Source organism: Asparagus officinalis, chromosome 1, assembly GCF_001876935.1.
Source record: "Asparagus officinalis chromosome 1, Aspof.V1, whole genome shotgun sequence".
NCBI lineage: Eukaryota > Viridiplantae > Streptophyta > Magnoliopsida > Asparagales > Asparagaceae > Asparagus > Asparagus officinalis.
The window spans coordinates 56,791,462-56,801,965 of NC_033794.1; the positions used below are offsets into that span (position 1 = coordinate 56,791,462).

Sequence of the window (10,504 nt, forward strand, 5' to 3'; positions counted from 1 at the left end):
TCGTTTTTAGCTCATTTGGACAGAGCCGAAGTGGGTGATGTTCGCGTGCTTGTTGAGCTAGCTTTGCATGTTGTGGGCTCGACTTTGGGCACATTTGAAGTGTTTAGTCCATGGGCATTGACTTCTTGGTTCCAAGCAAATAGTCAATTATGTCCAGGATAGGATCGGTTTGTTCAGTATTAAAGAGGGGCCTTTCTTTCCTGACTTTATGTCTAGTTCTTGAATTGGGTTGCTGAATAATCTACACATACAGAAATTCATGAGAGGGCAGGGATTGGTCCCCCGTTGTACCTCCAACGATCAAGTTAGCTGATGACTTGAGTGGGGTAAAGGAAGAACCGTGTGTTCTAGTAATTGTGCAGTGTATGCATTGGAGGATCAGCTTTGTGAAAATGTTAGAATAGTATTTGTATTTATACTCAGTGCATAAGGGGTAGATTAGTCTTTTTGGCTGAGCACAGAAGGGCGGTGGCGAAGTTCGGGCTAGCAGGTGAGTCAACTATTGCTTTACAGGTGCCGACTAGAGGCTGGAGGGAGGATCTCCTCAGCATTAAATGAAAAGTAAGGGGGAGTATGGTGGCAGCCTACATGGTCTGATGAGTCATAAAGATTATCTGGGCTAGAGTCATGATGACTCTGTTAAGTATTAAATGTAATGTTGACACATTGTCAGCAAGGATAAGCTCGAAACAAAAGTTATCCTCTAGCTTTGTCAAAAAGTAACACCGTTCGAGTCGTCATCGTGAGGCGTTAGTCACATGGTCGAGTGGACTTCTGGTGAGTCGTCTTCGACAAGCACGTTGACTAGTACTGCTTTTCGAGTCGATATGAAACAATATTGAGTCGACCAATCGGCTAAGTCGGATTCTACTAGGCTTGGGCCGCCAAGTTGATTGAGGCATTGATTATGGAAATACATATGTTCGTCACTTGCTAATAAATTGTATTTTGGTAAGTGGGAACACCATAGCAGAAACTAAAAAAAAGGAAGAATTGGAAACTAGAAAAGAGAAGAAAGTAGGAAGCAAAGAAAACTCAATAAAATAAAATCAAGAAGAGGGAAATCAAGAGTGAAAGAAAAATCAAATCAAGAGAGATTAAGGAAAAATAAGTAGAGAAGTTAAGAATCTAGAATTGAATCCACTAGTTAATTTTAATTAGAATTTATGAACTACTCTCTTGTATCATATTTTACTTTATATTTACTAAACATATACGATCAAACCACTTAAAGAACGCATAATATACCAAATTATCATCCAAGTAAAAATTTCCATTTATGAAAAGAACAAGCAATTAGATAATAATTCTAAAAATAAATATATACCTATCAAACAGCTCAAGATAAGTATAAGTTATCAAACTCTTTTTCTATCAACTAATTCTCTAGTTGTTTATCCTAACTAGGATTAGTTTAGGCATAAGGAGAACAATCCATAAATCATAAAAACAATTAAACTAGTTTCAAATGATTCTAGATTTCCTACAATAATTAGTTATTCATTTTATAAAAAAATAATAAAATAAAATCTATACTAGAAAGCATAATAGAATAAAAGGTAATTCTAAACTACAAGTGAAAAAAATTTAAAATAAAAAACAATAAAGAGCAAAAAAATAAATGTACTAAACATGAAATAAATCTAATCTACTAAACATGAAATAAAAATAAAAAATCTTCATCTTCATCATCATCGAAGAAGAAAAGAATATTTAAAAGGAGTAAAAAAATTTATGTATTGCAAGCAAAAAATTTATAATTTTTAAAAGGTCTTCTCAAATAAGAGTAACTCTCCTATCCAAAATAAAGTTTTTTTACAAAATTTTTCATACCAAACCCCTCACTCTCTACCCGTGTTTATAGCCCACAACAATCAACTTGAGCCATTGGATTTGTCTTGATCTCCAAAAAATAAATCTTAGCCACTAACTAATTATATTAAGATTTACTTGGTTGGCTAATCGATTAGCTAATAGATTAGTCAATCGATTAGCTAATAGATTAGTCAATCGATTGGTTAATTGATTAGGTTTTAACAGAATTTGATTCTTTTATTAATTTGTTGACCCAAATTTTTCTTGATCTTTTGGGGTTTACAGGCCTTCACTTGACTTGACCTTGGGCTTAATAAAAGGTTAAAAATGAGGAAAATTGGTTTTTTGAGCTCTTATTCATAATACTTTGTTACCTTCAAATTAAGATAAAATTTACTTCACTAGCAGTTATTTTATTCAAAATAAAAGGGAATGAGGGTATAAAAGTGTAGTAAAATATAATGATCAAATACAGTTGTACATATTCACATAACAACCACAGTACATTTAACATACAATTGCAACAAATTGCACCAAATATGATTATTCAATAGTCACAATACATTTCATTAAATTTTTTTATCAAAGTACAACCAAACCACAAGAACACAGAATAGACTCAACTCAACAATTCAAATGACACATTACAAGCAATTCTGGAGAACATACACAAGAACAAAGAGTATAAAACATCCTACAATAAAATCAAATCGTCTTCCTCTTTTCTTTTGCATGCTCACCCTCCTAATTCTTTTTTTTTCCTCTTTTCATTTTCACAACCTCATTCAAGCAACAACAAGTTTCACGTTCATGTTTATTCAACTTAAACCATTATTTGGCATCCCCTATTTAAGGTCATTCTCACACTTTTTAGTCAACTCATCCTTCAAATTCAAACTTCTATTCAAATCAACAAGTTCTTCTCTCATAAATGAAAACAATTGAGTTCCCACACTACACACGGAGTTTTCAAACCACTCCTAAAATCTACAACCACCAATCTAACACTATGCCAAAAAAAGTAAAATAAAAAAAAGTTAAATCATGAACCATAAATCACAACCGCTTGATCAAAGATAATTCATAAATTCAAGGGCACTTACATGATTATTAGGGTGTCTATAGAATCTTCTTGTAGGATTTTCATTAGTTATGAAAGTGTAATACTCACACTCCAAACTACATGTATTAAACTTGATCTTAAATTTCTTTGCTGCACCATCCCATCTCTGTATAGAATTGAGCCAATCAAACCTTTGCCTACTTCTCTCCCCACTAAAGCTTGATGCAAACTGAAAGCGTGAACTAGAGGTCGAAGAAGACATGTTCTCTAGCAATGGAGAACCCCCACTTTGAAAGAGGAAGGAGAAATTAAAAATTCCTCTTTTGAAAAGCCCAAGTTGAAAATCTCCCCTTTCTAATGGATTTATTAAGCTTAATTACCGATGCCATCTTTTCATAATTATGTCGTGTGTAACTCACATGTTTGATCACATAAGGCTTTGCCGGAGAAAATTGGTCGGAGATTTGTTTTTGGGTCTATATGTCCAATCGTTCTATTTTTAATACCTTATTGTCACCTGAGTTAAAAATCACATCAATCAAATAATTACCACCCATTTTTACTACCAATATGGTAATCTGGCCATTTGTAGACATAATAGATGCATAATAGATGGGGTATAATAGTCACTTTGCCTCCAACCGTTACTTTTGATGGAATATTTCTTTCAAATCTAACATGTGTTAACTAAAAGGACCATTTTATAAGAATCTTGGATTTGATGGACTAATATACAATTTTCAAGATTTGATTTTTTTTTTTTTTTGGTTGATTGGATTCTAAGGTCCTTGATCAAAAGAAGCGGCAAAATATTTGATTGGCAATGCAGGAATCAGATGATATGGTCCTTGAATTCATTTACTTTTTTTTTGCTTGAAACTTAAACTCATGTATTTCATATATTTTTTTTTTGTTAGTTTTTTCTAGGGATAGTAGGTGAAGTTGGGGTTCATATTGATGCTTTTGTAGGTTAAAATCAGTATCTTTGATTAGCTTTTGTGCAAGATAATTTGATTGGTCATGCATTTATCAAAAATGTTTACTTAAGGTATATTTTTTTGTCCTATAAATGTCTAGTAAATGGATGATAAAGAAGGAAATCATGTAATATTCTACTGTGTGGTTTGGAATCAATTGGAGATGGTACTAAAATTTTGTGAGTAATTAATTGATTTCTCATAAAATGATTATCAAAACTCATGATTGAATTAATAAACAGCAAGAATTGAGTTGGAAAATTAAGAAATGGGTTAGAACATAATATTTGGATTGTTATGCTTTTCAGAATTAATTTATTTTCTTATTACAAACATGATATTTTCTGAATGTACAAATCCCTAATATTTAGTACAAAACATTGACTACCAAATCAATATAACAGAATATTTATAATGATTCCTCTCTTTTTTTTTTTTTTGCTAAAACAATATAACACTTTTCAGGATAGATACAAAAAACTAGGTTTTATGAGAGAGAGAGAGAGAGAGAGAGAGAGATTAACAGATATTGAAAAATATGGACAATGAGAATGACCAAAATTGATATGTATTAGATATCAAAGATGGAAGCAAAAAGGCGATTGGGGAGGCGAATAGGTGGGTACGGTGAATAGGCGACGACACGGACTACGAAGAGGCGTCTAGTCTCCATCAACAGAGGTGAAATCACAATTACTCCTCTGACTCTTATCCCTCAGCCTACAGCCCACAGTTCCACCCACTTCGGCTCCCCCCTCCTTCCAGAAAGACCTTCTCTACCACATAACCTTTGCCTCAGCAATCACCACCCCTCTTCTCCTCCTTCGCAGACCTTCTCTAGGGCATTTAGCCAACCACACCCCACCCTCCCATCCCTTCCTCTAAAAAGGGAATTCTCCCCCTGCCAAAAGTTGGTTGGACGACAGTGTCCTACAAAATAAAACCTAAGAGGTCCAAGCTACCCCTCATCTCCAATCATCTTCCTAACCACCCCAACCCCCCTAGGTGTTTTCTTTGAGGTGACAAAACTCATATGGAGAAGAACAATTCATTAGGGGATTTCAAGTGTTTCTCTTGTAACTGAGTCGGCCACACTTCTGTCACTTGTCCAAACAAGAGCAACCCTCCCCTATTCAACATCACCCCTTCCTCTCCATCACCTCCTCCTCTATTTATTCCTAATGTTACCCTTCCCTCGTCGGTGATCAGTAACATGGAAGCTTATCTTAGTTATGGTTTCTTCAATCTGCAAGTTGGAAACCCCTATTTTGACGAGTTAATCAAAAATCTGAAGTTCCATCTAAAGGTGGAAAGCTGGAAGTATGATGTCAGGTGTATTTCTCTTACTGCCTACTTCATACAATTTCCTAACGTCTATATGTCCAATCGTTCTATTTTTAATACCTTATTGTCACCTGAGTTAAAAATCACATCAATCAAATAATTACCACCCATTTTTACTACCAATATGGTAATCTGGCCATTTGTAGACATAATAGATGCATAATAGATGGGGTATAATAGTCACTTTGCCTCCAACCGTTACTTTTGATGGAATATTTCTTTCAAATCTAACATGTGTTAACTAAAAGGACCATTTTATAAGAATCTTGGATTTGATGGACTAATATACAATTTTCAAGATTTGATTTTTTTTTTTTTTTGGTTGATTGGATTCTAAGGTCCTTGATCAAAAGAAGCGGCAAAATATTTGATTGGCAATGCAGGAATCAGATGATATGGTCCTTGAATTCATTTACTTTTTTTTTGCTTGAAACTTAAACTCATGTATTTCATATATTTTTTTTTTGTTAGTTTTTTCTAGGGATAGTAGGTGAAGTTGGGGTTCATATTGATGCTTTTGTAGGTTAAAATCAGTATCTTTGATTAGCTTTTGTGCAAGATAATTTGATTGGTCATGCATTTATCAAAAATGTTTACTTAAGGTATATTTTTTTGTCCTATAAATGTCTAGTAAATGGATGATAAAGAAGGAAATCATGTAATATTCTACTGTGTGGTTTGGAATCAATTGGAGATGGTACTAAAATTTTGTGAGTAATTAATTGATTTCTCATAAAATGATTATCAAAACTCATGATTGAATTAATAAACAGCAAGAATTGAGTTGGAAAATTAAGAAATGGGTTAGAACATAATATTTGGATTGTTATGCTTTTCAGAATTAATTTATTTTCTTATTACAAACATGATATTTTCTGAATGTACAAATCCCTAATATTTAGTACAAAACATTGACTACCAAATCAATATAACAGAATATTTATAATGATTCCTCTCTTTTTTTTTTTTTTGCTAAAACAATATAACACTTTTCAGGATAGATACAAAAAACTAGGTTTTATGAGAGAGAGAGAGAGAGAGAGAGAGAGATTAACAGATATTGAAAAATATGGACAATGAGAATGACCAAAATTGATATGTATTAGATATCAAAGATGGAAGCCTAAACCAGCCGCTCCACCCACAGTTCCACCCACTTCGGCTCCCCCCTCCTTCCAGAAAGACCTTCTCTACCACATAACCTTTGCCTCAGCAATCACCACCCCTCTTCTCCTCCTTCGCAGACCTTCTCTAGGGCATTTAGCCAACCACACCCCACCCTCCCATCCCTTCCTCTAAAAAGGGAATTCTCCCCCTGCCAAAAGTTGGTTGGACGACAGTGTCCTACAAAATAAAACCTAAGAGGTCCAAGCTACCCCTCATCTCCAATCATCTTCCTAACCACCCCAACCCCCCTAGGTGTTTTCTTTGAGGTGACAAAACTCATATGGAGAAGAACAATTCATTAGGGGATTTCAAGTGTTTCTCTTGTAACTGAGTCGGCCACACTTCTGTCACTTGTCCAAACAAGAGCAACCCTCCCCTATTCAACATCACCCCTTCCTCTCCATCACCTCCTCCTCTATTTATTCCTAATGTTACCCTTCCCTCGTCGGTGATCAGTAACATGGAAGCTTATCTTAGTTATGGTTTCTTCAATCTGCAAGTTGGAAACCCCTATTTTGACGAGTTAATCAAAAATCTGAAGTTCCATCTAAAGGTGGAAAGCTGGAAGTATGATGTCAGGTGTATTTCTCTTACTGCCTACTTCATACAATTTCCTAACGAAGAGACCTTAGACGTAGCTTACTCTAAGGAGTATTTTGATATGGGTACATTCGGGGGAGTCTTCACGCCTTGGTCTTAGAAGAGGGGGCTCAAAGTCCTTCCTAAGTTCGTGTATGTCTAGGTTGAGATCATCAACCTACCGATCCACCTTTGGGACACAAAGTTTCTCATGAACTTGTTAGGAGACGTCATTACAGTCTCTGATGATGTCATGATCAAGAAGAATACTAGAGAATGCAAAGCTATGCTTAGTATCAGGGATATATCAGAGATCCCCAGGACTATTATGTTTCGGTATTCTTCTCTGGAAGAAGTCCATCTCATGGAGTGCACGGTCCAGCTCAGGGTCGTGGATAAACCCTTACATGAAAAAAAGGCAAGTGCATGGAGTATTTTGAGCACTTTGTTCATAAAGAGGGTGCTCTGTCTGTATCCTCGTACGACATCCCTCCGGGCCCCCAGCATAACCCTTCCTCCACAGAAGCCAATCATCCAGTTGAAGCATCCCTAACCCCCTCGGACCCTAAAGGCAAAAAGCCCATGGCAGTAGGAGAGGGGTCCACCCCATGTTTGCCCACCTACCAGCTCTCCCATTATGCCTTCCTCAGAGCATCAGACAGTGGTCCCGCCAGAGTTCATGGATGTCGTCTTCAAAGGGGTCCTAATTAGAATCACAAAAGACTTGTGGGACCTCCTTTCTGAAGCCATTTCTTCTAGCAGAACTTTCCTCGGTTCTTAACAACCCTAACAATCTAACCCCTTGTTCCATTCAACGTCAGCAGCTTATCCGATACTATGGATATTGCGTCATCTTCAGACCCTCCTCTAGGGTTTGAGAATGCCAAGAAACAATCCAAGAGAAAATCATTCAAAAGAGTGTCAGATCACCTCCCCCACAGGAAGCATCTCTCCATAGTGAATAGGAGCTTCCCTCCGGGTGTCTCCAAGGGTAAATCCTCCTCCTCCTCCTCCACGCTGCCAATTAATTCTATTAATTTATAGGTACTTCATGATATTTCTATCAATTGTGGTTTCAAATAATCGATTGACCTTTTAGGTCTAGTCGATATTTTAGATATGGAGAAAGAGGGAGAAAATCCAACCTGATAATCCTAATTCTGTAGGTAGTTCCCCCTCTTCCTCATGAGGATCGGAACATGGAATGTAAGAGGGTTGAATAACCATACCAAACGTAGGCTGGTTAAAGATTTCATCCACCTACGCAAATTTGAGTGGGTCTCCAAGAGACCAAGCTCAAATCCATCAGACCAAATACCTTAAGAAGTCTGGGGAGTAGCAATATCACTTCATGGATATCTTTAGAAGCAACAGATACTAGGGGGGGCATCATGTTGGGTTGGAACGAGTCTATCTTCTCTTGCTCTTCCTCCACCATTGGTATCTTTACTTTGTTAGCAGTCCTTACCCATTGACCTTCTAATTGGCAATTTGTTACCACTTCTATCTATGCCCCTCATGACAAGGATGATAGAGAGGTCTGCTGGTGGCAACTTTCTAGGATTAGGTCTTCTCACTCTATGCCTTAGGTAGTCTTTGGGGACTTCAACATGACTCTTAGTATTAAGGAGAAAAGTGACAGATCTGACTCTATTAGGGAGATGACCTCTTTCAAAAACCTCATTGATTCTATCTACCTCATCGACCTCCCTCTCAGCGGTAGAAAATTTACATAGTTGAACCAGAGGATCAACCCTGTATTAGCTAGGCTAGATAGGTTCATCATCTCTCCAGACTTTGAATCTCATTTCCCTCACCTTATTCAATTTTCTTTTCAAGTCCAATGCTCTGACCATTGCCCCGTCATTTTACACTCAGGAGGTCTCATTCTCTCCCCTCTGTTCAAATTTGAAAAATCATGGCTCATCTTTCCAACATTCATTCAGTTCATTCAATCTAGTTGGCTTTTATTCTCCTTTCATGGGGAACCATCATCCTCTCTCCCCTTCAAGCTTAAACTCATTCGTAGGAGGATTAAATGGTGGAAGAAGCATATCTTTGGTTCCACCAACCAGCTCAAACTTAAAGTCATGGCTAATCTCAACTCTCTCCATCTATTAGAGGAATCTAGAGCCCTCTCCGTATCAGACTCTAAATTTAGACTATTCCTCAAAGATCAGCTCTTCTTGTTAGCTAGGGCTAAGAGATCCAATTAAAATAAATATCTAGGATTCAATGGCTCAAAGAGAGTGATAACAATACTGTCTTCTTTCATAAATCAGCATCCCATCATAGAAGAAAATTTTTATCCCTCGCCTAGTTATCAACAACACCATCCTCTCTTCTGATACTGACATTAAGCAGGTTTTCTAGGACTTCTTCTCCAATCTTTTCCGAGCTCAAAGAGATTCCAGGCTTGAGGTAGACTGGAGGCTTCTCTATCCATCCAATCTAGTCGACCTCTCTTCTCTAGATAATCCTTTCTCATCAGAAGAAATCAAAAAGGTGATCTTTGATCTTCATCGCGATAAATCTCCAGGACCGAATGGCCATCCTATCTTATTTTTTCAAAACTTTTGGTCTACCATCCACCAGGATATTATCTCTTTTATCCAATCCCTTCATTCATATGCACATCCCTTCATAATATCAACTATTCATATATATGCATTATTCCCAATAAGGATGGAGCGGACAATCCTAAGGACTTCAGACCCATCAGTTTGATCAATAGTACAGTCAAAATTTTCACCAAAATCCTAGCAAATAGGCTCAAACCCCTCCTCCCATCACTCATTGATACCTCCCAGTCAACCTTCCAAAGAGGCAAGTCAGCTCTTGACTCCATTTTCCTTGCCCATGAGATGATCAACCACTGCTCCACAGGCAAAAAAGAATTGTGTGACATCAAAGTGGATTTCTTTAAAGCCTTTGATTGTGTTAATTGGAAATTTCTTCTCACCCTTCTTGAAGCTAGAGGCTTCAGCCCTATATGGTACCATTGGATATTCCATGTTTTGTCATTCTCTAAATCAGCCGTGTTGGTCAATTGTACTCCAATAAACTTCTTCAGATGCTACAGAGGCCTCAAGCAGGGAGACCCCCTATCTCCTATGCTTTTCTTGCTCATTGGTGATGTCCTTAGCAAAATGATCAGAGCCAGTGCATCCTCAGGGGACCTCTCGGAGCTCAACCTTAAAGGAGAACTCAACTCCATAAGAACCCTTCAATTTGTAGATGACACCCTCATCTTTTGTAAAGCTACACTCAGAGATATGATTAACCTCAAAGCCATCCTTCACATCTTTGCCAATATCTCTAGACTTAATGTAAATTATACTAAGACTAATCTTTTCTACCTTGGCAAAATCCCTCACAAAGAAGCCCAGCTTGCAAATATCCTTAACTGCACAGTTGGTTCCCTCCCGTTTACCTATCTAGGTCTCCCCCTTAAAAGGGAACTCTCACAAGACGTGAGTGGCAACCCCTCTTAGACTTCTTCTCCAAAAAAACTAGCTTTATGGAAAAATAAATCCATTTTTATTGGAGGCAGGCTGAC

At 37.1% G+C, this 10,504-nt stretch overlaps 1 pseudogene; it reads left to right on the forward strand.

Annotated features, from left to right (window-relative positions):
* The window catches only part of LOC109834545, an 8,177-nt pseudogene continuing 4,499 nt past the window's right edge, over positions 6,827-10,504 (forward strand).